Source organism: Meriones unguiculatus, chromosome 7, assembly GCF_030254825.1.
Source record: "Meriones unguiculatus strain TT.TT164.6M chromosome 7, Bangor_MerUng_6.1, whole genome shotgun sequence".
In the NCBI taxonomy this organism is placed as follows: Eukaryota; Metazoa; Chordata; class Mammalia; order Rodentia; family Muridae; genus Meriones; species Meriones unguiculatus.
This window is the reverse complement of record NC_083355.1, coordinates 32978603-33001465: the sequence shown is the minus strand read 5'-3', so window position 1 is coordinate 33001465 and position 22863 is coordinate 32978603. Positions and strand designations below refer to the sequence as shown.

The 22863-nt window shown below is 42.5% G+C and overlaps 1 protein-coding gene and 1 non-coding gene across 3 annotated transcripts in view; one reads left to right on the top strand and one right to left on the bottom strand.

Moving 5' to 3' along the window:
* Window positions 1-22863, top strand: part of Rnf43 (ring finger protein 43) — a 66419-nt gene that overhangs the window by 7813 nt on the left and 35743 nt on the right. The window lies entirely within an intron of this gene.
* On the bottom strand, window positions 21793-21898 carry LOC132655505 (U6 spliceosomal RNA). Its single transcript, XR_009593310.1, has one exon. It is a non-coding gene; the product is annotated as a U6 spliceosomal RNA (small nuclear RNA).

The following is a 22863-nucleotide window of genomic DNA, read 5'->3' as shown; positions in this document are numbered from 1 at the left end:
AGTTGATTCCCAAATTCTTTCCAGGCAGATAGGACAAGGTAACATTTTATGAAAAATATACTGAGGGCAAGGAGGCAAGGACAGGGTGCACAGAGGCAGAGCCACTGTGCTTTACAGGCGACAGAGGGGAAACCTAGGGCCTGGGAATAAGGCTCAAAGTTAGAAGCACTTGCCAAAGACTGTGGTTCAGTTCCCAGCACCCACTTGGTAGCTCACAGCTGTCTGTAACCCCAATTCCAGGGGATCTGACACCTTCTGGTTTCTGCAGGCACCAAGTACACATGTGATGCACAGACATACATACAGTGAAAACACACATACACATGAAGCAGTAATTTAAAAAAATCTTTAAAAGCTAAAAGTGTATTTGGTTGGTTGTTTGTTTGTTTGAGACGAATAGCCCTGTGTAGACCAGGCTGGCCATGAACTCACAGAGATCTGCCTGTCTCTGCCTCCCGGAGTGCTGGGATTACAGGTGTGAGAAATCTGTTTTTAAAGATATCTGAGTATGCAGACTTGCTCAGGTCACTTGCAATATGTAAAGGAAGGGCTAAAACATTGTAAGCGGCAGAGGTCGTCAATACTTGGATAAATGTCACTCATAAATGCCTCATCTCAGAAAGCCCTTTGAACTAGTGTTCTGACCTGTACTTTTATTCTTTGGAGAGTTGTTAGAGTCAGAGCCCAAATCTGTAGTGACCCGTACGAGCTTTAATGATCTGACCATACTCCCTTTCTTTCTGCTCGTCTCCCCATCATTTGGCCCCAGCCACTCAAGCCTTCAGTTAGACTGCACGCTCCTGCTGCATGCTCCTGCGGGGTAGTCTTCACTTAGGCCCTCAGCCTACTCACTTAGACCCCAGCCGCTGTCTTCCCTTAGTCCCCAGATGCCATCCTAGATGTCAAATAAGCCTTGATGAGGCCTTCTCCCACCATTCTTAAGCCTCTTTTTGTTCTCTCCATGGCCCATATTCCTCCACTATGGTTTATTTTTCTTTTCCAAGTCATTCCCTCTCATGACATTTTATTTTTCTAGTTGCCTGTCTTCTCTTAGGAAACTATGAACACTGTGAAAACAGATTTTTTTTTTCACTTTTTTTGAAAGCTATATCCCTAGAAATAATGCCTTATTAGGTAGAGCCTTAGTAATCCATATTTGTTGAGTAAACATAGGCAATTTCGAGCTGAAAGTTCTACAAAATGGGTTTATTTATCTCATCTCATTGTTTTTGACTACAGCCAACTATTTGTTTGATTCTTTCAAAATCAACCATGGCTAGCTATCATGAATATATTTGATGTGTTCCATTATACAACATTTTACCATATTTGTTTATCTATTAATTAGCTGATTGACTCTGGAGATGGATTCCAACCATGCTAAGCAAACATTATTTCATTAATCTATAGTTCCAGCCCCTACTTACTTATTTGTGCCTTAGTTTTGCTTATTTGGTTGTGGGAGGTTTTGTTTTTGAGACAGGGTCTCACTGTATAGCCATGGCCAGCCTGGAGTTTGCTGTATATAGCAGGCTGGAATTGAACTTGTTGCTAGCATCCAACCTCTACCTCCCAAGTGCTAGTAGTATCAAACCCATCTCCTGACTCAGCATTTATTTCATAGAGAGTTCAACCTTTGCTTCTTAGAAAATTCTGATTTTCCAAGAAAAAATACTGGGTACCGATTTTAAACCTTTGATTACAAGATATTAACATATATCCAAAGGACCTCATCTTTTTATTTCTTAAACTTGTGATTCCTAACTCTGCTTTTGAAATACCATAAAAAAGTGTTTTTTTCCTCTCTCTTTCTCTCTTGTGTTGTGTGTTTGTGTCTGTCGTCTTTCTCTGTGTGGTGCTAGGGATTGAAGCCAAGACCTTGTGTATGGTAAGCAAGTGTTCTTCTTGAGCTATATACTCACCTCCAGACTTGGTATTTTTAAATACAAGGTTTATTAGCTTTTTAGTTTGAAAATAACAGATTTACTGAATATATTCTAAGCGTTATAGTTCAAGGGAAAATTTGTCCCATGCTTTTTAGTATCTTGGAATTTGTGTTGAATTTGAATTTCCTTAGTCTGGTCAGTTAACCACTCTAAAGTCCTTTGATGGTCCAGGCTTATGTGCTCTTATTTTATATGTTCCACTTAGAGCTGTCTTCTCTGATATTCTCATGACCACTTCTTCACTCTTGTGAAGGCTGTATCGGCACTATGTTGGAATCAAGGTCTACTACTATGGAGTCTTCGGTTGCTACAGTTAAAATAGTTTTTGTGGGGGGCTGGTGAGATGGCTCAGAGGTTAAGAGCTCTGTCTGCTCTTCCCAGAGGTCCTGAGTTCAAGTCCCAGAAACCACATGGTGGCTCACAGCCATCTATAATGAGATCTGATGCCCTCTCTGGCATGCAGGTATAATGCAGATAGAGCACTCCTATATTAAAAAACAAATACCTAAATAAATAATTAAAAAATATAGTTTTTGTGTGGGAATGGAGAGGGGAAGGGGAAGTATCAGGTGTTCCGCCTGGTAAACCATCAGGGTTTAAGGTAGAATAAAATAAATACATAGCCCATTCTTTTCATTTTACAGATAAAGAATTGAATACAAAAAAATGTTTGTCAGCCAAAGAGCTGATGTATTTTACTGGCTGATATTTTAAGCCAAGTTTATTCATTGTAAACAATGTGTTGTCATTGCTGGAAATAAATAAAAAAAAACAAACAACAAGTAGTCTATTAAAAAGACAGTGTAGCTGGACAAGGTGACATGCACATGTAATTACAGAATTTAGAAAACTTAGGCAGGAGAACCGTGCTGAGAGATCAGGGCCAGCCTAGGCTACATAACAAGCTTGAGGCAAGCCTGGACCACATAATAAGACCCTTTGTCAAAAATACAAAAACTTTTTTTTTCTTTTTTTTTTTAAATAAGCCCGTATTGTGGCTCACGATCCCAGCACTAAAGGAGGATGAATCAGGAGAACTGCCAGCCTGGGTCAGGCTAGCCAGCAACAACAACAAAAACCTAGGCTGGAAAAATGGCTCATCAGTTAAGACAACCTCGTTCAGTTTCTAGCACCCACATGGTGGCTAACAACTGTCTGTAACTCCAGTTCCAAGGGAGCTGATGTCCTCTTTTGGCTCCTGAGGTGGGGGGCAGGCATGCTTGTACTGGAAAGACATATATACTAACAAACACTTGTATACATAAAAATAATAATTTAAAAAGTAATCGTTGATTGGTTGGTTTTTAAAAAGATATAGTACTGGAGATATAGCCCAGTGATAAGTGCTTGTCTTATATGCAGATGGCCCTAGGTCTGAGCCTAAGTATCACACAGGAAGAAAAGTTCTGTCTGTCTGTCCACTATGACAGTGTAGATTATTAGTCCTGTACTCAGGAGGCTGAAGCAAGAGGATTGTAAGTTCAAGACTAATGGGCCACAGAATAAGACCCTGACTCAAAAGAAAGAAAAGAAAACATCACAGACTACATTGGGATGTCTTTCACCTTGATCCCTAGTCAACTAGAAGGCATGCTTTAAAACAATTCAGGAAAAAAAAAATATTCTGTCAAAAATTTAGCATTACTTTATGTGGTTCATTGTCATTTATTCTACCATAAAAATCACTGTAGACCAAGTCGTCTCTAACCTGGATCAATCATCTGAAAGCAAGATGCTCTTGGGAGTCTAGACTGAGGAAACTCATCACAAATGGAAGCTCTGCTGGCTTCCCCAGATGCTAACAACAGAGGAGATCCGGGCAGCCCCTTCCCCTGGTCCAGATGGGGAGCAGCATCTTCAACTCCTGCAGGGCCGTGTGTGATGACTGGCAGAGGAAAGTTACAGACAAAAAAGCTCCCGAGCTCCAGTTTTTATTTCCCCCAGAGTTGGTCAAAATTACTGTAGTGGGCTGGGCATGTGGCCCAAGTAGTAGGGTGCTAACTAACGTCATGTAGGCTATTATGTTCCCTGTACAGGCCTGCATCACCGTGTGCCTCAGCAACATTCTCTGTAGAAGTCCAAATAACTCAACATTGCTGGCTTTCATTCAGATTGCAAACTGACTTTCCAAAATGTGGAAGAAGTTCCTGTTGATACAGATTAGCTTTAAATGGAATTTTGTATAGTCGGTACTTTGAGTTGATAATCTCAAGTATTTTGGTTTTGATTCTTCACAACCTGAATTCCATGAAGGAAAAAAATAATAAGATTTATTATATAGAAAGTAAAGTATTTGGATACATCTCCATTTAACAACAATAACAAAATGCTTCTTAACATAGTAGTTGTTTGTTTGAGATATATTCTTATATAGTCCAGGCGGGTCTTGAACTCCTTATGTAACCAAAAATGATCTTGAATGATCCTTCTGTCTCCATTTCCCAAGCATGGGGTTTACAGAAACACAGCATGAATGCCTGTCTTTATGAGATGTGCTGGGGATGGGACCCAGGACCTTGTACATCCTAAGCAAGCAGTCCACCTACTGGGGGGTACACCCAACACGAGGTTGGCTTTTTCTTTAAATGGTTAATTTTAGCTATAGTTGTATGTTAGCCTCATTCTCTAAAATCTGTTGGTTTTAATACCATACGAGGGGGGTGTCTCTCAACATTGTAACGTGTTATAAGGTTAGTAAACTGTAATGGTATGTACATCTTTATATTATTATTAGATTTTTTTCATTAGATTACTTGGGACCACTTGGTTACTTCTTGTGGGTATATACAAAGTCCATAGGTGCCTTATGACTATATAAAAGGTAAAAGTAGATATGATGAGCTCTATCTAATCTTAGTACTTGGGAAGTGGCAGCAAAGAATTTCTTCACTGTGAGTTTCAGGCCAGGCTGTGTAAGACAGTGAAGTCCTGTCACAAACAAGATACTGAAAACAGCAATGTAAGATCCTTTCTGCCTTTAAACTTTTAGAATTATTACTATTATTATTATTATTATTATTCTAAAAATAGGCATAATATATGCCAGATTTTGAGGTTTATACCTGTAATCCCAGTGCTTGGGAAGCAGGGGTAGGAGGATTGGGGAGTTCAAGGCTAGTCTTGAGCAGCCTGTCTCAAAAAACTAAAACAAACAAACAAAAAAGTAGAATCTTTTGTTTTGTTTTGTTTTGTTTTTTGAGACAGGGTTTCTCTGGGTAGCTCTGGCTGTCCTAAAACTCACTTTGTAGACCAGGCTGGCCTTGAACTTGGAGATCTGCCAGCCTCTGCCTCCCTTGTGCTGGGATTAAAGGTGTGTGCCACACCATACCAGGCAAGTAGAAATAAATTTAACACACTAAACACTGTATGTCTCTTAAATTTTTATGTACGAGTGTGTGTCTGCACGTGTTTGTGTTCCACATGCATGCCTGGTGCCACAGAGGGCACCGGGTCCCTGGAACCAGAATTACAGACAGTGCTGAGGTTCTGTGTGAGTGCTCAGAACTGAACCTGGGTCCTCTGGAAAAACAGCTGGTGCTCCTAACCACTGAGCCATTTTTCCAGCTACTTACAGGGATGTATGTCTCATGTATCTATCTATCCATCCGTACATCCATCCATCCATCCATCCATCCATCCATCCATCCATCCATCATCATTTTTCCTATGAGACAAAGTCTCACTCTGTAGTCCAGGCTGGTCTTGAAATTGCCTGTCTTTCTGCTACTGCCTCCCATTTATTGGGATTATAAGTGGCTTTATACCAGGATTCTTTTATCTGAGATAAAATATATGGTAGATGTTGCAAAACAGAAAATAAAAACCACCCCCCCCAAGTCTAATTAAAGTCACACGACAACTTTGTAGAACAACAGTAATCTCTACCGTCTTCTGGTCCTGTTCTGTCCTTACAGTTTTAACATGGAAAGAAGTGAAAAGTAAGGCTTTTTCTGGTGTTTTAGATTTTAAAGTTCCTTTAGTTGAATTGAGGACCTTTATGCTAAAAATCATCAAAATTGTTTCCAGTTCCTATGATGGAACCATATTGACCTTGATCACTAATCAATGCCAAAAGGAATCTAGTCGAACCTTAAGAAAGACCTGGAAGAACTAGAGATAACCTAGAACCAGAAGGAACCATGGAAGACAAAGAGCATGAATCTGAGCTTTTAAAACATTGTGAGCTTGAATTACTGGAGATAAGCTGAATAATTGCACAAGCACTAAGATTTCAGAGCAGCTGGTAGGTGTTCATGCTCTAGTTTGTAAGGGTGGAAATGGAGCCATCTGAATAGTCCCTGTGCCTTGGCCCTAAACCGTGACTATCTCTGCAATGAGTGTCCCCAGAGAACGTTTATCTGCAAAAATAAAAGAGAAGGGCTGCCGTGAAATTTGTGAGGGCCACAGTAGACCCAAAAGCGCCTCCTTGGAGGCCAGTCAGCAGAGGCAGCTTGTACAGGCAGGCCTGTGCCTTTCAAAGATTGGGAGGCAGACTCTTTCCCGAGGGGGTTTCCAACTCGTTTGCACTTCAGAAAAATCTTTTCTTTCTCCAGCTGTTCACGCCCTGCAAAGAATTTTCTAACCAAAAAAAAAAAAAAAAAAAAAAAAACGAAAAGAAAAAAGAAAGATATAATCAAAGATCCATGTCCTTAGTCATTGGACATCAAAAGAAGCTTGGAGGAGACTGGTGGGCTATGTTAGTGCCCAGAATTTATTTTGAATGCAAACTTGCAACATTACCAAGTCCCCCTAAGCACATTCTTAGAGCCTGTGTAACTACATCTTTATCCTTCCTTGCTTAGATGAGCTACAGTGGGGGACAAATGGGTTGAGTGCCTCTGCCTTTGCACTTGGATTTATCCCAGGAATGTTTGGGTTTGGAGCTGCAGATTTACTAGAAGAGGCCACCCACCCTATGTATTTGCTATTTTATAACCTTGAATTTGGAAACTTTGGGAACTATGGAGAAACCTTTAGCAACAAAACTGTCTTTTTTAACCTTCATTGCTTCCAACTCTTGGGAACTTGGTGTTTCTTTCTGGGCAGTTGATAATAGCACCAAATTTTGGGAGCCACATTCTCAGCATTCCCTACTGTCTCTGAGGTGTTGATGATGTCATTTTCTCCCACAAAGGAAACCTCAGCACCCCGAGGGCCTGAACTCAGGTCTTGGCAGGTAAATGAAGAAGGAACTTGCTTTTAGATTTAAATTGATTGAGTCAGACAAAAAGAGGCATGGCCATATTCAGCACTGTCATCTGGCCCCATCTCATTTGTCATCTAAGGAGAATTAAGACTGGAAATTACAGAACTGTTTTTCTGGGTGAGAGCAAAGATTCACTCACTATTTCAATTTTTACACTTTTGACATCTGGAGGACATTATTCTCTGAGCTTTCTGCTTCCCTCTTTAACATCCTTCTTTCAATCCAGGAAAGTTCTAAGTTTTTGAAAACCTTTTTATATATTATCCAGTGTTCTTTCATAGAACATATTAACAACATTAACCAAAAAAGAGAACTGAAATGATGGGTAAAGCAAATTTGGCGAACTGTGCCCACGAGCAAAGTACAGTGTTACCTTAATCTTAGCTTTGTGGTTGTGAACTGAAGAGAGTGTTTGCCCTCAGAGACAGAGTGGTGGTTGGAAATCAAATTCCAAGAGCACCCAGAAAACTCCGTTTCCAATAGTGGTGGTTACCAGTGCCCCCCACAAGGATTCTAAGCGGACTCTCGGAGCTTTCTTGTGGTGTCCTTGTGGTTAAAAAAAAAGACATCATCAGTTACAAAGGTTTTCCCTGAAGACAAACCTCGGAGAAACATCACTTGTCTATTTTTGCCGCTAAAAATAATCTTTCTATGCATTTTTCTTTTCTGAACTAACATGTTATAGTTTGGTGGGTGTTTTTTGTTTTTTGTTTTTTTTTTTTTTTTAATCTTTTTCATAGACAACAGACTATTCTCAAAAGTTTTTTTTTTTTTCAATTTTTATTTTATTTGTGTGTGTGTGCATTTTGTGTCAGGATATGCCACATGTGTGGCTCCTGTGGAGGACAGAAGAGGGAGAACCTGCCCTGGAACTGTAGTAGGTACAGGCAGCTGTGAGTCACCTAATGTGGTGCTGGCCACTGAACCTCGGTCCTCTGGAACAGTGGCCAATCCTAACTGCTGAGCTATCTCACCAGCCCTCTCAGAAGTTTTAAATGCGCTGGTTTGCTCTAGGATGGTAATGCAAACTATGAAATAAGTGGATTTACCATTTTATTCTACTTAACAGTGAAAACTTACCTAGTCAAGATCAATCTATGGCCACACAATTGACCTTGAGCGATGAAGGAAGCTGAAGCATGGTTGGGCCTAGTTGTTATTTGGATGGAAGAAAACAAATCAATGTTAGGGGGGAAAAAAAAGAAAGAAAGAAAGAAAGGAAAGGAAAGGAAAGAAGGAAGGAAGAAAGGGGAAAAAAAGGAAAAAGAAATGTATGTCAAGGCATGAAATTCCAGGTGACAGAATGACCTCCTACTCAGAACATTGGCGTTAGCATTTATTTGGAGGGTATAATGGTGAAAACCTTTAGTTCTAGCACTCAGGAGACTGGGACAGGCAGATCCCAGTGAGTTTGAGGCCAGCCTGGTCTACCAAGAGAATTCCAAGACAGCCAGGCTACACAGAAAGACCTTGTCTCAAAACAGCAACAATGAAACCCCAAACTCAAACAAAAACCAAATTTTGCTATTCAGGTATTATTATTAAAGACTACATTAAGATCATATAAGTAAAGTTTACTGAAAATAATAGTCCTTCTAGTCTAGATAAAGACATAGAAAGTTAAACTGTCAGGCATGGGGGATAGGAAGAGGAGGCAATTTGCAGCTGACTTCCTGTTCACAGTCTTATTTCTCCTGAGCTGTACATTTGAATCAGATTAATGCTGGCTGCCATGCCTGAAGGTATGGGACAAGATTTTACATTTTGTTGCCATTTTTGTTATTTTCTAAAGGGAGTTTGAGTTGGAGACTGTCTGGCATGTTTCCGCACTCCTGCCATACCACCTGTCCTAGCAGAGACGGTGGAATCAAAAGTCAGGCTCTTAACAACTGCACCTGCCCTGTAAATGCTGCCAGAAGATCTGATTTTTCTCCTGTAGCTAAACTACCCAGAAACCAGATAGTGGGTGCATGCCATGTCCTCACTTCAAGAGGACCAGAGAAGAGCTAGTTTTCCCAGTGACTTCTTGGATAGGTTTTGGCATGGCCTTTGGTGATCATTATGTTGTTTATCAAATGGAGATGCAATGTTCTGGTTTTTTGGTATCCACCTGGTTTTCAAGACTTCTATAAGGATCTACTAATGATAACAAATCATGTGGTAACTTGATGTTTAAAACTTATCTCGTGAAATTCTGCATCTGAAGAGCTTGAATGAGTATGATCTATCCAAAATAGAGGAGACACATTCAAGGTGAGACCCCCATGTGCCGTCCTCAGAGGTCACAAGCTGCTGTAGCGCCTGGCTGGTTTTCTAGCACGTTATTTGTGTGGCCACAAGATGAAAGCTCTGCAGTTAGGCAGTTGTCTGAGAGGTAGCAAAACAATCTTATGAGTATTTGTTTTTTCTTTTTAGTTATTAGAGTGTTTCTTGGGTTCCTTCTGGGCAGAATTCCCTCCTTAGCTCTTAATTTTTGTATACAGCTAGAAGTATTTCAGCCCAAGAGCATCATTTTCATCACCAATCAAATAACTGAAGATAATATCCCTCCAAATGGTGCTGTGTGCATAGTATCCCATCTATCAGATGCTGCGATAAGGCACAAAGGCCTGTAGGGAGCAGGGAACAGAACTCCCCGTGCTCTTGGGCTTTGATATCTCTGATCCCGTTTAGCGTCATAACCTCAGGGAAAGCTGCATAACCTCTGAGGTCTTGTGTCCTCATGAGTGAAATAGGGATAATAGTGGTAAACGGATGAAATAATGTGTGAGAGTATCTTTGAAGATTGCACATGTGAAGTAGTAGTAGTAGCAGTTAGACTTGGGCTCCTTCTCATTCATCCAGTAACTGTCAGAAGAATTAAAAAGTGTGGGGGTTATTTATTTAGAGACAGTTAACTTGTTTGGTATTATGCTTAAACAACTCTCTAGACTACCCATCTTTTCCTGTGGCCGCAAAGATAAAGCTTTAGCTTTAAACATCTGTCGCTCAAGGGATTGATTAATGTTCCAGTAATATAGTGCAGGCAGTGGCTAGGAGAATGACTAACTGTGAGTTCTGGGGTGGGGACTTGAGTTCTGTGTCTCTCTTGGTTGTGCTGTGGTGATTCACTTCTCTGCCCTGGACCTTTGTACGTGTGGCCATTCTGCATTGGTAAGCCATTAGCATCTGTCCATGGTTAATAAGCTGATCACTGACACAGAGCAGAAGCGTTCCGCCTTTCGACCTGGTGGAAGCAACTGCTTAAAATGCTGAAGCGTCTTCAGTTTCCTTGCAGCCCTCCTGAGGGCTGTAAGGCATTCGGGATTGTGGAGGGGACCAGCTTGCCCACTTCATTGTGCCGTACTGGTCTCAACATGTTTTTTGAGGCTCAGCAGATAAAATTCTGTATCCCACTTGGAAAGTATCTCAGTAGTCCTTGAGCCTCATCTGAGAAGAATTAGATGAAAATGAGAACAAAGCAGAGTCCTAGTTATAACACCCATCAAATATTTGCAGCCCTGACACTTTTTTTCAGGTAAAGACCATTCTTCTAGCCATCCCTGAGATGAAAATACAATCCTGTGGAATGAAAAGTCAATGTTTTGTAGCTTTACCAAATTGAAGCCTGTTCCCCCAAATAGGTAGATAATAGGATAAAGGTAATTACAGGTTTCCTGGTCTTTTCTACTTACTTGTTCCCTGTCATGATTAAACACACACAGCCTATAACTCAATTACCATTATTAACCTTTCAGCACTTGCTTGGTATTCTAACTCATTTCAATCACCAGTACAAAACAGTGGGAGTTTGGAGAGGAGGTGGGTGGGGTAGGGTAGAGAGGGACAAATGTTCACCTTATTCCTGGTTGTAAGTAGCATCCTTCCTATCTGAGGACTCTTCTGGAAGAAAAGTGTTTTCTTCCCAAGGCCTAATAAAGATCAGTGAGTGAAGTTTGCAGAGCACCTGAAGCTCTTTGAAACAAAGACTGGGATAAACACTCAGCACCGCTGCTATTATCATGAGAAAGGAAAGCCCAGCATGTGACTTTGGGTCAGTTCCAGCGGTCTTGTTTGATGTCCCTTTTTGACCTTTACCTCTTGATATCTTTATACATTTATTGAGGCTGTTGGACAAAGTCTTGAGATCCATAAACCATAGGGTGTTAAGAATGTAAGAATGAAAGCCTGGTAGCCTCTACTCTTTGTTTTTGTTTGCTTTATTTTGAGGGCAGCGTTTGGCTGTGTAGCCCAAAGGGTCCCGAATCCAGGAATGCAGCATATGCCAGCCTCAGTCTTCTTCCCTTTGCCACCATGTCTGGCTAGCCTCCAGGTCTATGGGTGGGATTTTCTAAAACTTTTTTTTTTCTGACTTTAGATACCTTGTTGTTCCAGTTTGATAATCTAGTGGCAAGGTTAATTTAATCTGTTCATTTGAGGCTTTGTGTCCCATTTTTAATAATCTGTGAACTGATGTTTCATAGGAAAATTTTCAACAAATAAAATAAATATGCATCCAAAAGCAAAAAAAATGCTATATTAACTAGAACGTTTACATATTGTCCTTCAGATTACAATGTCCTTCAGATGAATTAAAAGGAAGAACCAGGGTATAGACATAAGACTCCTGAGTAGCTTCTGAGTTTAGCCCATTAGTTCCTGTTAATGATGCCCATGATAATATTTTTGAAGTGTCATAATATATATAGATTAAATGATGTATACTATAATTTATTTAGGTAAGAAAATGACCAATATATTTCAGAAAGGGGTTCAAAAATACAAGTTGATTTTTAAAGTACTTCCTGATTCTTACACAGGTAAATATATTAAAATATTATCATTAGTGAGAGAGAGGTCTGTGTTAATATTAGAGTACCGTATTCCCTAATTAGCAAGTGTGCTTGAGAATCAAAGTCACGGGGCTAGAGAGATGGCTCAGTGGTTAAGAGCACTGACTGCTCTTCCAGAGGATCCGGGTTCAATTCCCAGCACCCACACAGCAACTCACTACTGTCTGTAACTCCTGTTCTAGGGAATTAGCACCGTCACAAATACATACATGCAGGCAAAACACCAATGCACATTAAAAAGTAATGAAAGAAAAGAGTCAGAGTCATATTCTCTGTGTGTGTCTCTATGTGTCTTGTCTCTGTTTCTCTTCCCCTGGTGTGTGTGTTGCAGTGCTGAGGGTGAAACACAGGGAAACACTCTTCTGCCGACTTACATGGAGTCGTGTGCCTCCCTCTTTTCCTCTTCTTTCTTCTTTTCTTTTTCATAATCTTTTCTTTTTAAATGTTGTCCATTGCTTTTAGGCTTGTGGTATTGCTGTGTTTTATACAAAAAGCCACGTTTTGCTTGCTTGTGTGTTTGTTTTTGTGGAAGGGTTGATTTACAGAGTTTCTCTGTGTAGCCTTGGCTGTCCTGGACTCGCTTTGTAGACCAGGCTGGACTTGAACTCGCAGAGATCCACCAGTCTCTGCCTCCCAATTGCTGGGATTAGAGGCATGTTCTTTTTCTTTCTTCTTCTTTTTCTTTTTTCTTTTTCTCTTTTTAAATTTTTATTAATTACAGTTTATTCACTTTGTATCCTAGCTGTAGCCCACTCCCCCATCTCCTCCCAATTCCACCCTTCCTCCTCCTCCTCCTCCTCCTATGCACCTCCCCTATTCAATGATAGGGGAGGTCCTCCTCCCCTTCCATCTGACCCTAGTCTATTAGTTCTCATCAGGCCTGGCTTCATTGTCTTCCTCTGTGGCCTTGTAAGGCTGGGAGTCCCTCAGGGGGAGGTGATCCCTCTTGCACACTGAGCTACCATGGGCTACATCTGTGCAGGGGTTCTAGGTTATCTCCATCAATGGTCCTTGTTTGGAGTATCAGTCTCAGAAAAGACCCCTGTGCCCAGATTTTTTTTTTTTTTTTTTTTTTTTTTTGTTCTGTTGCTCTCCTTGTGGAGCTCCTGTCCCCTCCAGGTCTTTTTATCTCCCCCTTCTTTCATAAGATTCTGTACACTCTGCCCAAAGTTTGGCTATGAGTCCCAGCATCTGCTTTGATACCCTGCTGGGTAGAGTCTTTCAGAGGACCTGTGTGGTAGGCTTCTATCCCGTTCCCTGTTTTCTCCCTCTTTCGATGTACATCTTGTTTGCCTTTCTGAATGAAGATTGAGCATCTTACCCAGGGTCATCATCCTTGCTTAGCTTCTTTAGGTGTACAGATTTTAGTATGATTATCCTATATTATATGTCTAATATTCACTTATAAGTGAGTATATATCGTGTGTGTCTTTCTGCTTCTGGGATAGCTCACTTAACCTACATCATGAGCCTCTCATTTTTCAGGCTTTTTAAGAATCCATGACCCAAAGAAACAAAAAAGAAAAATATATAAACAAAAAAAGCAGTGTATGGTGGCACACACCTTAATCCCAGCACTCAGGAGGCAAAGGCAGGTGGATCAATGTGAGTTCGAGGCCAGCCTGGTCTACAAAGCAAGTCCAAGACAGCTAAGACTACACAGAGAAACCCTGTCTCTAAAAACAACAACAACAAAAAAGTCCGTGTCCACTGGTATATATATATATATATATATATACAGTAAATGATTTTAAATGTCATTCACTGGGAGATGTTTCTCTGAAGTCTACAGTGTCTTCCCATTAGAAAGAGATCTTTCCTCGTCTCCATCAGATGGTTTAGATGGCAGAGAAAAATTGGAAAATACAGAACACCACAGAGAAGACTGAAATGGAAGCATCTGTGGTTTTCCCTGCCTCGCTGGTAGACCGCTTCCTAGGGGGCTTCATAGTGAAACGATGAAGTATAAAAAGTCACCCTGTTGCAGTTTGCTCAGACAGCTGTATGTAAGCATCAGTTCCTGCCGTCATCGAGCAGAGTTTTAGTCAGATAAACCACATTTCTTTTTTTTTAGTTCAACACTAGATGTTTAAAGTGAGGGATGCTGCAGAGTCTCAGAAGAACATCTTTCAGGCTCTTGTGTGTTATAGCTTTCTGATTTATTGCCATGAGAGAATAATTAGCATGGAATCCTGACCACCGACAGGAGCTCAAGTGTATGCAGTAATAACCCGTCTTTCACAAAACGGGACAGCTTCAGAGCTGTCACTGTGCCGTAGGTTCAAATGCATTTCGGTAGGGAACTAGATCTGGCGTGACTGACGTGTATGTTTAAAGCTAGAAAACTTACTGTTACCCCAGACTGCCTCATATTGACCATACTCTTTCTGTTGGCTTTGGATAGACAGGGCCTGCCCTCACAGACTTTTTGGGTTTTGCTAAGCTATCACTGTATAGTGTTTTCCCCAAAAGATCCTGTTTAATTAATGTTTGCTGGGTTTGCTAGTTACCGACGGCAGAACGAGGTTGCAGTCTTGTGCAGAAGGAAATCAGGGCTGCTTATCTCTTTCCATATATTGCCAATCTGTCCAAGCAAACCCACTATATGGAAAACAGATAAGAAGCTCCATTTTTCCCCTGATACTTGCCTGTGCAGCACCATGCCCTACTTTGAAACCCATGATAGGGTTTCAGCTTGCTAGGTAAAGTCTACATAGGTGGACCGCTGTGCCTCCATGAGAGAGGAGACGGGAGGATGAAGGTGCTGTTTTTCCCTCTAATAGTCCTGAAGTTCACAGACACAGCTGGTGCTTTGAACAGTGGTGCCAGTGCAGCTGGAGCGACCTGGTTAGCAGAGAAGTAGCTGCTACACTGTGCCCTTTCTGTTGTTAGCCTTTAAAGCCCTCCCTTCTGGTCTCCAGCGGATCGTTGGCTCAAGTCCTGTCTTTTTGTTGGGCCTCTTTGAACTCTTGTGTACTAATCTGTGTCACAAGTAGGGGCTCTAAGCAGTGGGGAGTAAGTACACACCAACCAAGTGAGGGAGGTTATTGAATATCTTGTTTCTGCATATTTCACAAGTACAATGCATTCTGGGTCACTTGACTGTTTCTCAAGTAACTTTCTAAGTGATGACTCACCATTTGTACAAAACCCATTGCACAGCTTTTCTTCGCTCCTTCTGATATTGTCTTAGACTTGAGGTGTGTTCTTATCCTTCTTTGAGGCTATTTTCTAGAATGATACAGGGCCAGATTCTAAGGTATTCTATCTGGGATTTCTTCTAACTCACCATCTCCTTTCAGATTTTTGTTTCATAGTTTAATCTTTCAAGCTTACCATCAACTCAATTATTTTCACAAGTTTAGTGCAACCAAGACTTATTCTTGTATTCTGAACATCAAACTGACCTTAGCCCAAGAAGGAAGAGTACTCCAGCAGATAGCAGTCCCAAGAATGTTGGGAGTGCTTCTGTGAACCTCCTCACCAATGCACAATTGTCTCCATTCAGAGCATTGTTCTCGGATTGTAGTCCAAGTGAGTACACAGTGAGTGTCTAGGGGACAGAACATGTGTTTAGCATGCACAAAGCCCTGGGTTCAGTTCCCAGCGCCAAAACGACAGTGAATGCCTGTGGAGTGCAGTGTGATGCGTAATGCATAAAGAATCATGGCAAGCCTCAGAAATGAAATCAGCTCAGTAACGGCAAGCAGGGCACACCGCCCCCGGCCTGCAGTCTCAGCCTCGGGATCAGGGTCATCCTCAGCTGCACGAAAAGTTCAGAGACAGCGTGGTCTCTGTGAGACTCCCATGCGAAAAAGCAATAATCCAAATCCATCTCCTCTTCCAGGTAGGTAAAGAGCAGGCTTAACACGAGGGTCCTTCTCCTGCTGCACAGGGTAGGTCACCAGCTGTTCCAGAACAGATCTGTTGCCAACAAGTTAGTACAGGAGGGTAAGACAGCCATATCCCACTGAAGCCACAAAGGATGTTCAAGTAAACACAATGTAATAGTGACGGTTGCATTCACACACAGATAACAAGACGAGGCGTTGTGTTTCCTTTCTCTCCTCTCTCTGGTGCTAAAAATGGAACCCAGGGCCTGAGCTGCACTGAACATGCACGCCTACCATCGAGCTGCACCCTTGGCCCCCGGAGTTTCTTCCAAGGTGGCTTGGTGATGAGTTATGTTTTTGACATGAGTCCATGTATGGAATTTTTTTTAATCGTGTAATTTCTCCTTAGATTGAGAAAGCAGATTCTCCCCTTTGAGATAGTTGAGGTAAGAAGCTTTGGAGTGAGTGTATAGCTAATTGCATCCATATCAATTTAAGATGCTATGTCTTCAATGCAGTAGCTGTCATTTATTCCCCTTTCAAATGTATTCAGAGACCAGTAGGTACTTAGTAGGTCGTAAGATCCTCTGTCTTCCTTTAGAGTCCATATAGAGGCCTCTAATCAGCAGACTCGGCGCTCTCTGGTTGGAGTGCTCTTTGGTGCCTGGGTACCCAGAAAGCTTTTCCACCAAGGCTGGTGATAGGTCTGTTTTTCTGTCCTAGACTAGCTGGTTTCCGTGATCTCTCTTGATTACGTGATTTGTACCCAGCGTGTACTTCCAAAAAGCATTCTGATAATTCTCCCAGACACATGGCCATCCAGTCTCTTGTGATTCGTCTCAATAAAGAGGCATCTTAGTTCTCACCTTGATTTTATTTACTTTTGTTTTGAGACAAGGTCTTCCTGTGTCCTGGCCTCCACCTACCTCCACCTTCCAAAGGCTGCGCTTATGAATATGCACCGCCACATCGGGCTCGCTTTGTTTTTTTTTTTGAGTTGGGATCTTGCCTGTGTAGTCCAGGTATGCTGTTGTGTAGCTCCGGCTGGCTATGAACCTGCAGCAGTCATGCCGCCTCATCTCCACAGTGCTAGGATTATAGGTAGCTAAGCTGCGCTATCTTTTCTTACAGTTTGTACATTGCCCTTTGCATTCGCTGTCCAGTGCGCTATATGTGGTCAGTTCCTCCGGGTCTTTTGCTTAGGGACTGTTTGCCATCTCACGTAGTTCTGATTTTTTTTTCATGTCAAAGGTTTTTGGTTCTCTATCCTACCATCCTCTGGCTGCCAGTGGCAAAGACTTCTTACCTGTTCCTCCTAAACTGCTTGAAAAGCAATCTGAGCCTCCTAGCTCCAGAACTGACCTTTACCCTCTTCTCTGTCCAAAGCAGTCCTGAATATTCAGTGTCTTCAGCATCTAATTCAAGCCTGAGTTTTTACTGTTTTGCTGTGGTCCAGGAGAGAGGGAAGGAAGGAAAGGGAGGGGAGTCGAAGGGAAGAAGGAGGAAGGGAGAAAGGGTGGGTAGGTGGGAGGGAGAGAGAGAGATGGAGAGAGAGAGAGATTCTGAACACTCCTTTTGTGTCGGCATCCCTGTGAGGTGCTTTGGAAGGACTCCAGCCAGGCATGGAAGGGCTCTTTGATAATATCTGACGGGTGGGTAAGAATTTCAGGCACCTGGCCAAGATACACACTGCCTGTAATCGTTAACTCAGTCTGTAAACAGTTCAAACGGCACCGAGAGGCCGTCCTTTATTACATTAGAAGAAGCCTTTCATCTCTCTTGCTCAGGAGCCAGGCATCCAGATTGGCCTCCACCATGGCATTGCAGCCGTGGTATTCTGTGCACAGCACCAAGACCCAGGACATGCAGGAACATATAATGGAACCTTCTCCAAATGACTGACTTTCAAGCTTTACGCACTGGAGCAATAACTTTTTTTTTTTTTTTTTTTTTTTTGCACCTGGCTGGTGCTGGGAAGGAAGAATGTGGGGAGTGGGACCAGGAATAAACAGCAGGGAAGAAGCTAGAGATTTCCTTTTTCACTCAAATTTTCCATCCACCCTCATGTCTGCAAACTTTGGAACCTCACCCTTCACCATTTCATTCTGTCCCTTTGTTCCACATTGATTCTGAGTTTGGTCCTCGAGAGAGAGTATTCAATTGTCTCCAATTATACAGTTGCTCAATATTCCCAGACCCTAGTTTAGGGCATAATGCTGTACTATGGAGCCCCCACCACGCCAGGAGCCAAAGATAACAAACATTGCTGCCCTGAAGGTGCTTGCTGACTGAGACCTTAAGATAATACTAGATCTATAGGGGAGATAAGCTGTCCGAGTTTGTAGTGAGTGCCAAACAAGCTGTACAGTGGGTTTTACCGGAGCACACAGAGAGCAGCAATGCACGCAGGGCCCATGGGGGAAACCCCTTTCCATTCTGGGAAAAGTAAAATATTTTTGAGGGTGTTTAAAAAAAAAAAAAAAAAGTAGCTTCTCTCATGTTTCTCTTTCACTTCCTCCCTTTTTCTAATGAAAGTCGCTGAGCAATTGTTTTAGGCACCTAACTGGAATCATTAAACTTGTGAGTGGTGTGTTTGTTTCTTGAGACCAGGTCTCCCATAGTCCAGGCTGAGAATGACCTTTCGCTCCTGGTCCTGTGCCCTCCACCTTCACAGCGCTGGGATCTCAGGTGTGGCCCACCACGCCCAGGGTATGCGGTAAAGGTGAACAGAGCTGCCCTGTCAACTCAGCTGCCTCAAACAGCCCCTCAGCTTGTCTCAGCCTTGAGAGAATGGGCTACAGTTCCATAGTGATAAGAGGTCTGAGACCTGTTTGTCCACTGAGCACCCTGGACCCTAAAAATGGTACAGGAAAACCAACCACAGCTTACCAAAGTACCTTGGTTACCAAAGACAATCTACCCCCTGCCTCATCTCTTCATTTTTAGAGAGTCTCTCTCTGTACCCTAGGCCAACCTGGAGCACACTGTGTTGCCCAGGCTAGCATTAAACTCAAGGCAGTCCTCCTGCCTATGTCTCAAATACTGGGACTATTGGTGTGAGCCACCATGCCCAATGTAGAAAACCCTTTTCTGATTAATATTTTTGAAAATGTTTAAGTGTAAATGCTAATGTTGGAAGAAACAGTTTATTTGATAAAGCCAAGTAGCAGAATTTAGATTAGACCATAGTTTTGTTGTTGTTTTGAGCGTCTCCAACCTAGGCCTCAAACTGTCTATGTAGCCAAGGATGATCTTGAACTCTGATCTTCCTCCACATCCCAAGTTCTATCATTTTAGGCACGAACCACCGTGTCTGGTTTATTCAGTGCTGGGGAATCCAGCCCAGGCCCTTCTGCATGTTAGCACCCTGCCAGCACAGCTATGTGCATAGCCCTAGGCCACAGACTTTAAGTAACGTGTAATAAAAATCCCACCTCCGTATCATTCAAGCTGAGCATCAAAGATCCAGGGTTTGCCCCTTCTAGCAAACTCAAGTGTAAGCAGCTAGACCCTTCCTCTTCGAAACAGTATTTCAGCATTTTGCCTTCCTCAACTACAAGAAAATGACAGCTAGGGGACGTTCTCCCCCGAGGAAGGTGAGGCACAGGCTGCCTGTAGACCTGGATCGGCTGAGCCCACTCCTTCTATAGAGTTCAGCTGTTTATTTTGCATTTTGCTCAGATTCCTGGGTCATCTTATTTCTTTTGGATTTGAGGCTTGTCTTTTTCTCTCCATCTGGATTTTCTGTGCTGATTCTGAAGATAACTTTGGGGAACCGGGGTAAAAAGAGAGCAGAGCTGCTGACGGTGTTATTAGTGCTCAGCCCACAGCCTGTGGTCTCCTCGGTAAACGTGTGCGCACTTACGTGTGCGTGTTCGTGAGTGTGCATGAATGAGTGTGTGAGTGTGTGTGCGCATGTGTGTGCTCAAACACTCAGAGAGTGGGGAGGGGATGTGCAGGCTCGGCGTTCATCAAGGGCTGGTCTCCAGCTCACTGACTTGAGGAGGAGCCAGGGTGAACTTCCTTTCCTCTGAGACGACTAATATCTCCCCTACTTCATGGAAAAAGTGGTAAATGGATCTTTAAAGAAACCCGTTTCTTAGAAGAGTACAGGCACTAAAGCAAACAAATCGTTTGCTCAGCATTGTTATTTGTTCACAGAAGATGGGAGAGAGGTTGTTAGGTCCTATTTATGCAGCAGAATCATAAAAATGCAGACTTCGTGCATACTTGTGTGAGGACGCACGGAGGCATGCCATCTTACAGGCTCAGCCCAACGTGCTGGTTAATTCTGAGGTCACGTACAACCTCAGTGCAATGGGGAGGTACCAGAGGAATCCCCTAACGTCCTTCATGAACACACAGTCTGCCTCTCAAGACATGACCAGTCTTGAATTCTGTCTCCCCACCCTGTTTGCTTTTCTTCTGTGTATAGTGGAGAAATTACGAGGAATTGTTTCATTCCTCCAGTCATTGTTGTACAAGTTTACCGTGCAAAATGCACACACTCAACCCTCCCTCAAGGACTTCTGACCCAGCGTGTCTGATGTAAGGCCTGAAACTTTGCTCTTCTAAAAAATTCCCAGGTGGTGTTGGTGCTGCTGTTCTAGAGACTGTGTGTTGAGAACACTGCTGTAGGCCACTTCCTACCTTATTTATAGTCATTGTGACATTAACAGTTTCAGCTGTCAACACATGGCCAGAACAGCCAGCCAAAGTGTAAGTAAAGATTGGCTTTAATGTTTCATAAATGACCATTGGGTTATGGGGAATTTTTGTCCTGCCTGCAGAGATAAATTGCAGCCTAATGGTCAGATCCCTGAGGCTAGGTCAGTTGCCTACCTACTACCACCAGACATTAAATGTCTTACTAGTTTTGAAACAGCAGGCAGCAGGTAGGAGCTTGCTTTAGGAAAAAAAAAAATTATTAGCTAGACCACAGAAGTGACAATGTGGCACAGGGGTGATAAATCCAGCACTCTTGCTCAGTTTCTGTGTTACCTTCAGTTTGCCATGTCTTCAGGAGTTTCCACTGTCCTTTGTTCCGCTCTCCTGAGCTAGGGAATCCCTTAGTTGTGTACATTAGGTTATATCAAAACCAGCTGGATGCTGGCATGGTGGCACATACCTATAATCCCAGAACTTGGAAGTTCAAGGTCAGCTGGTCCACACAGAGTTCTGGGATAGCCTGAGCTGCTTGGTGAGACCCTGATTCAAAACAGACAAGTAGCTGGGGCCAGTGAGAAGGTTCAGTGGGTAAAGGCCCTTGATCTCAGTATTACAAGTCTCACACTGACCCCAGCCCCAGAACCTAACTGAAGGGGGAGAGAGAGAACGGATGCCACACAGTTGTCCTGTGCGAGCCCAGGATGTGAGCACCATGGTATGTGTGTTCTCTCTCACGTAACAACGACAATAATAATTGCATTAAATTAAAAAAAAATCAAGCTGGTTTGAGCCAACAACACAGCACCATCCCTCTCTTATGTGGTGAAACCAGCTCAGATGAACCAAGAAACAGCCACAAGCTCCCCTTCTGGCTTTTTTTTTTTTTCCTTCTGAACATTTTCATATATTAATCTTAGCAGTAAAATGTTCCATTCTATTGCTAGGTCTAAAGATACAGTGGTTTTGCAGGCTTGTACCTCCAAGCCTTGAATTCTTGCACCTCACACTCAAATTCTCTGCTGAGATAGCACATTACTGTGCAGTCCAGGTCAGCCGAGAACTCACTCTGTAGGCCAGGTACCCCAGGCTGACCTCCAACTCACAATCCTCATGCTTCACGCTGAGTCCTTGCACTGCAAAGCATGGATCGAGCCCTGGTTCAGACTCCCACTCTCATTTCCAGCTGCCTACCAGGTTTAAATGTCGTCTCTCAGTATCTTCATGACTCACTTAGATTTTCCCTGTTCACAGTTATCTTCCTCTTCCAGTTCCCCCCCTTTTGTTAATGAACATCTTTTATTTGTTTTAAAAATCAGGAACATTCACGAATTTGCATGTCATTTTTGCGCATAGACCATGCTAATCTTCTCTGCATCATTTTAACTTTAATTTATGAGCTATTGGAGTGAGTACACACACACACACACACCAGTTCTCAGATTTAGAACGTTCAAGTCCTCTCACTCCGTCGTCCCTGAGCCCAGTCTGTCAGCACATACTTTCAGCACTTCCTCCATAACTTCTTTGATTCACGCCTTACAGCTGCCGCTGCCAGAGGTCGAGCCCTGATGGACCAGTCTGGATTCTTGGGACAGCTGGTTTTTCTACTGCCAGTTTTTCTTCATTCCACCATTGATTTTTATCTTCAGAGTAAAATTAAGGTGCTACAATATTCGGTGTCTTTTTTTTTAAGGGGAGGGGGTATTTGTTTGGGACAGAATTTTGCTATATGTACCCAGGCTAGCCTTGAACCCATTGTATTGCCAAACTCACGATCACTCTTCCTGTCTCAGCATCCAGAGTGCTAGGATTACAGGCACAAGCCACAGCACCAACATGGTACTGTTTTAATAGTAAGCACCTCTTGTTCAGAAGTTTAGGGCTAGTCTTTTTCCTCATAGGGGGGAAAACAAACTCTTGACTTTTTTTTTTCTACCCCCTCCCCCTGCTCTTCTAAAATCTTTCCCACATCCACACCTACCCAATTTCGTGCCCTCTCTCTTTCTCTTTTCTTAAAAAGTTAAAAAGAAACCAAGAAACACACACACTGGGGGGTTTTGTGTAAACCCCACAAAATTGGAAACAAAAATATATAAGCCAAAGACTAATAGGATAAAAAAAATGCCCAAATAAAGCAATGTGAAACAAAAGGTCTACAAAAATAGCATTTACTTCATCTTGTGTTGGCCAGTTACTAAGTATGGGGCCTGCCATTGGAGAAAACTACTATTTCCCTAGCAAACAGTTGTCTATTATAGATAGCTTCGTCCTTAGGGATTGGAGCCCACACCTACTTCCTCCTCTCTGAGCGGGGACCCCATCTGGCTTGAACCTGTGCAGCTCCTGTGCAAGCTGCCACCCTTTGAGTTCATTTGCGT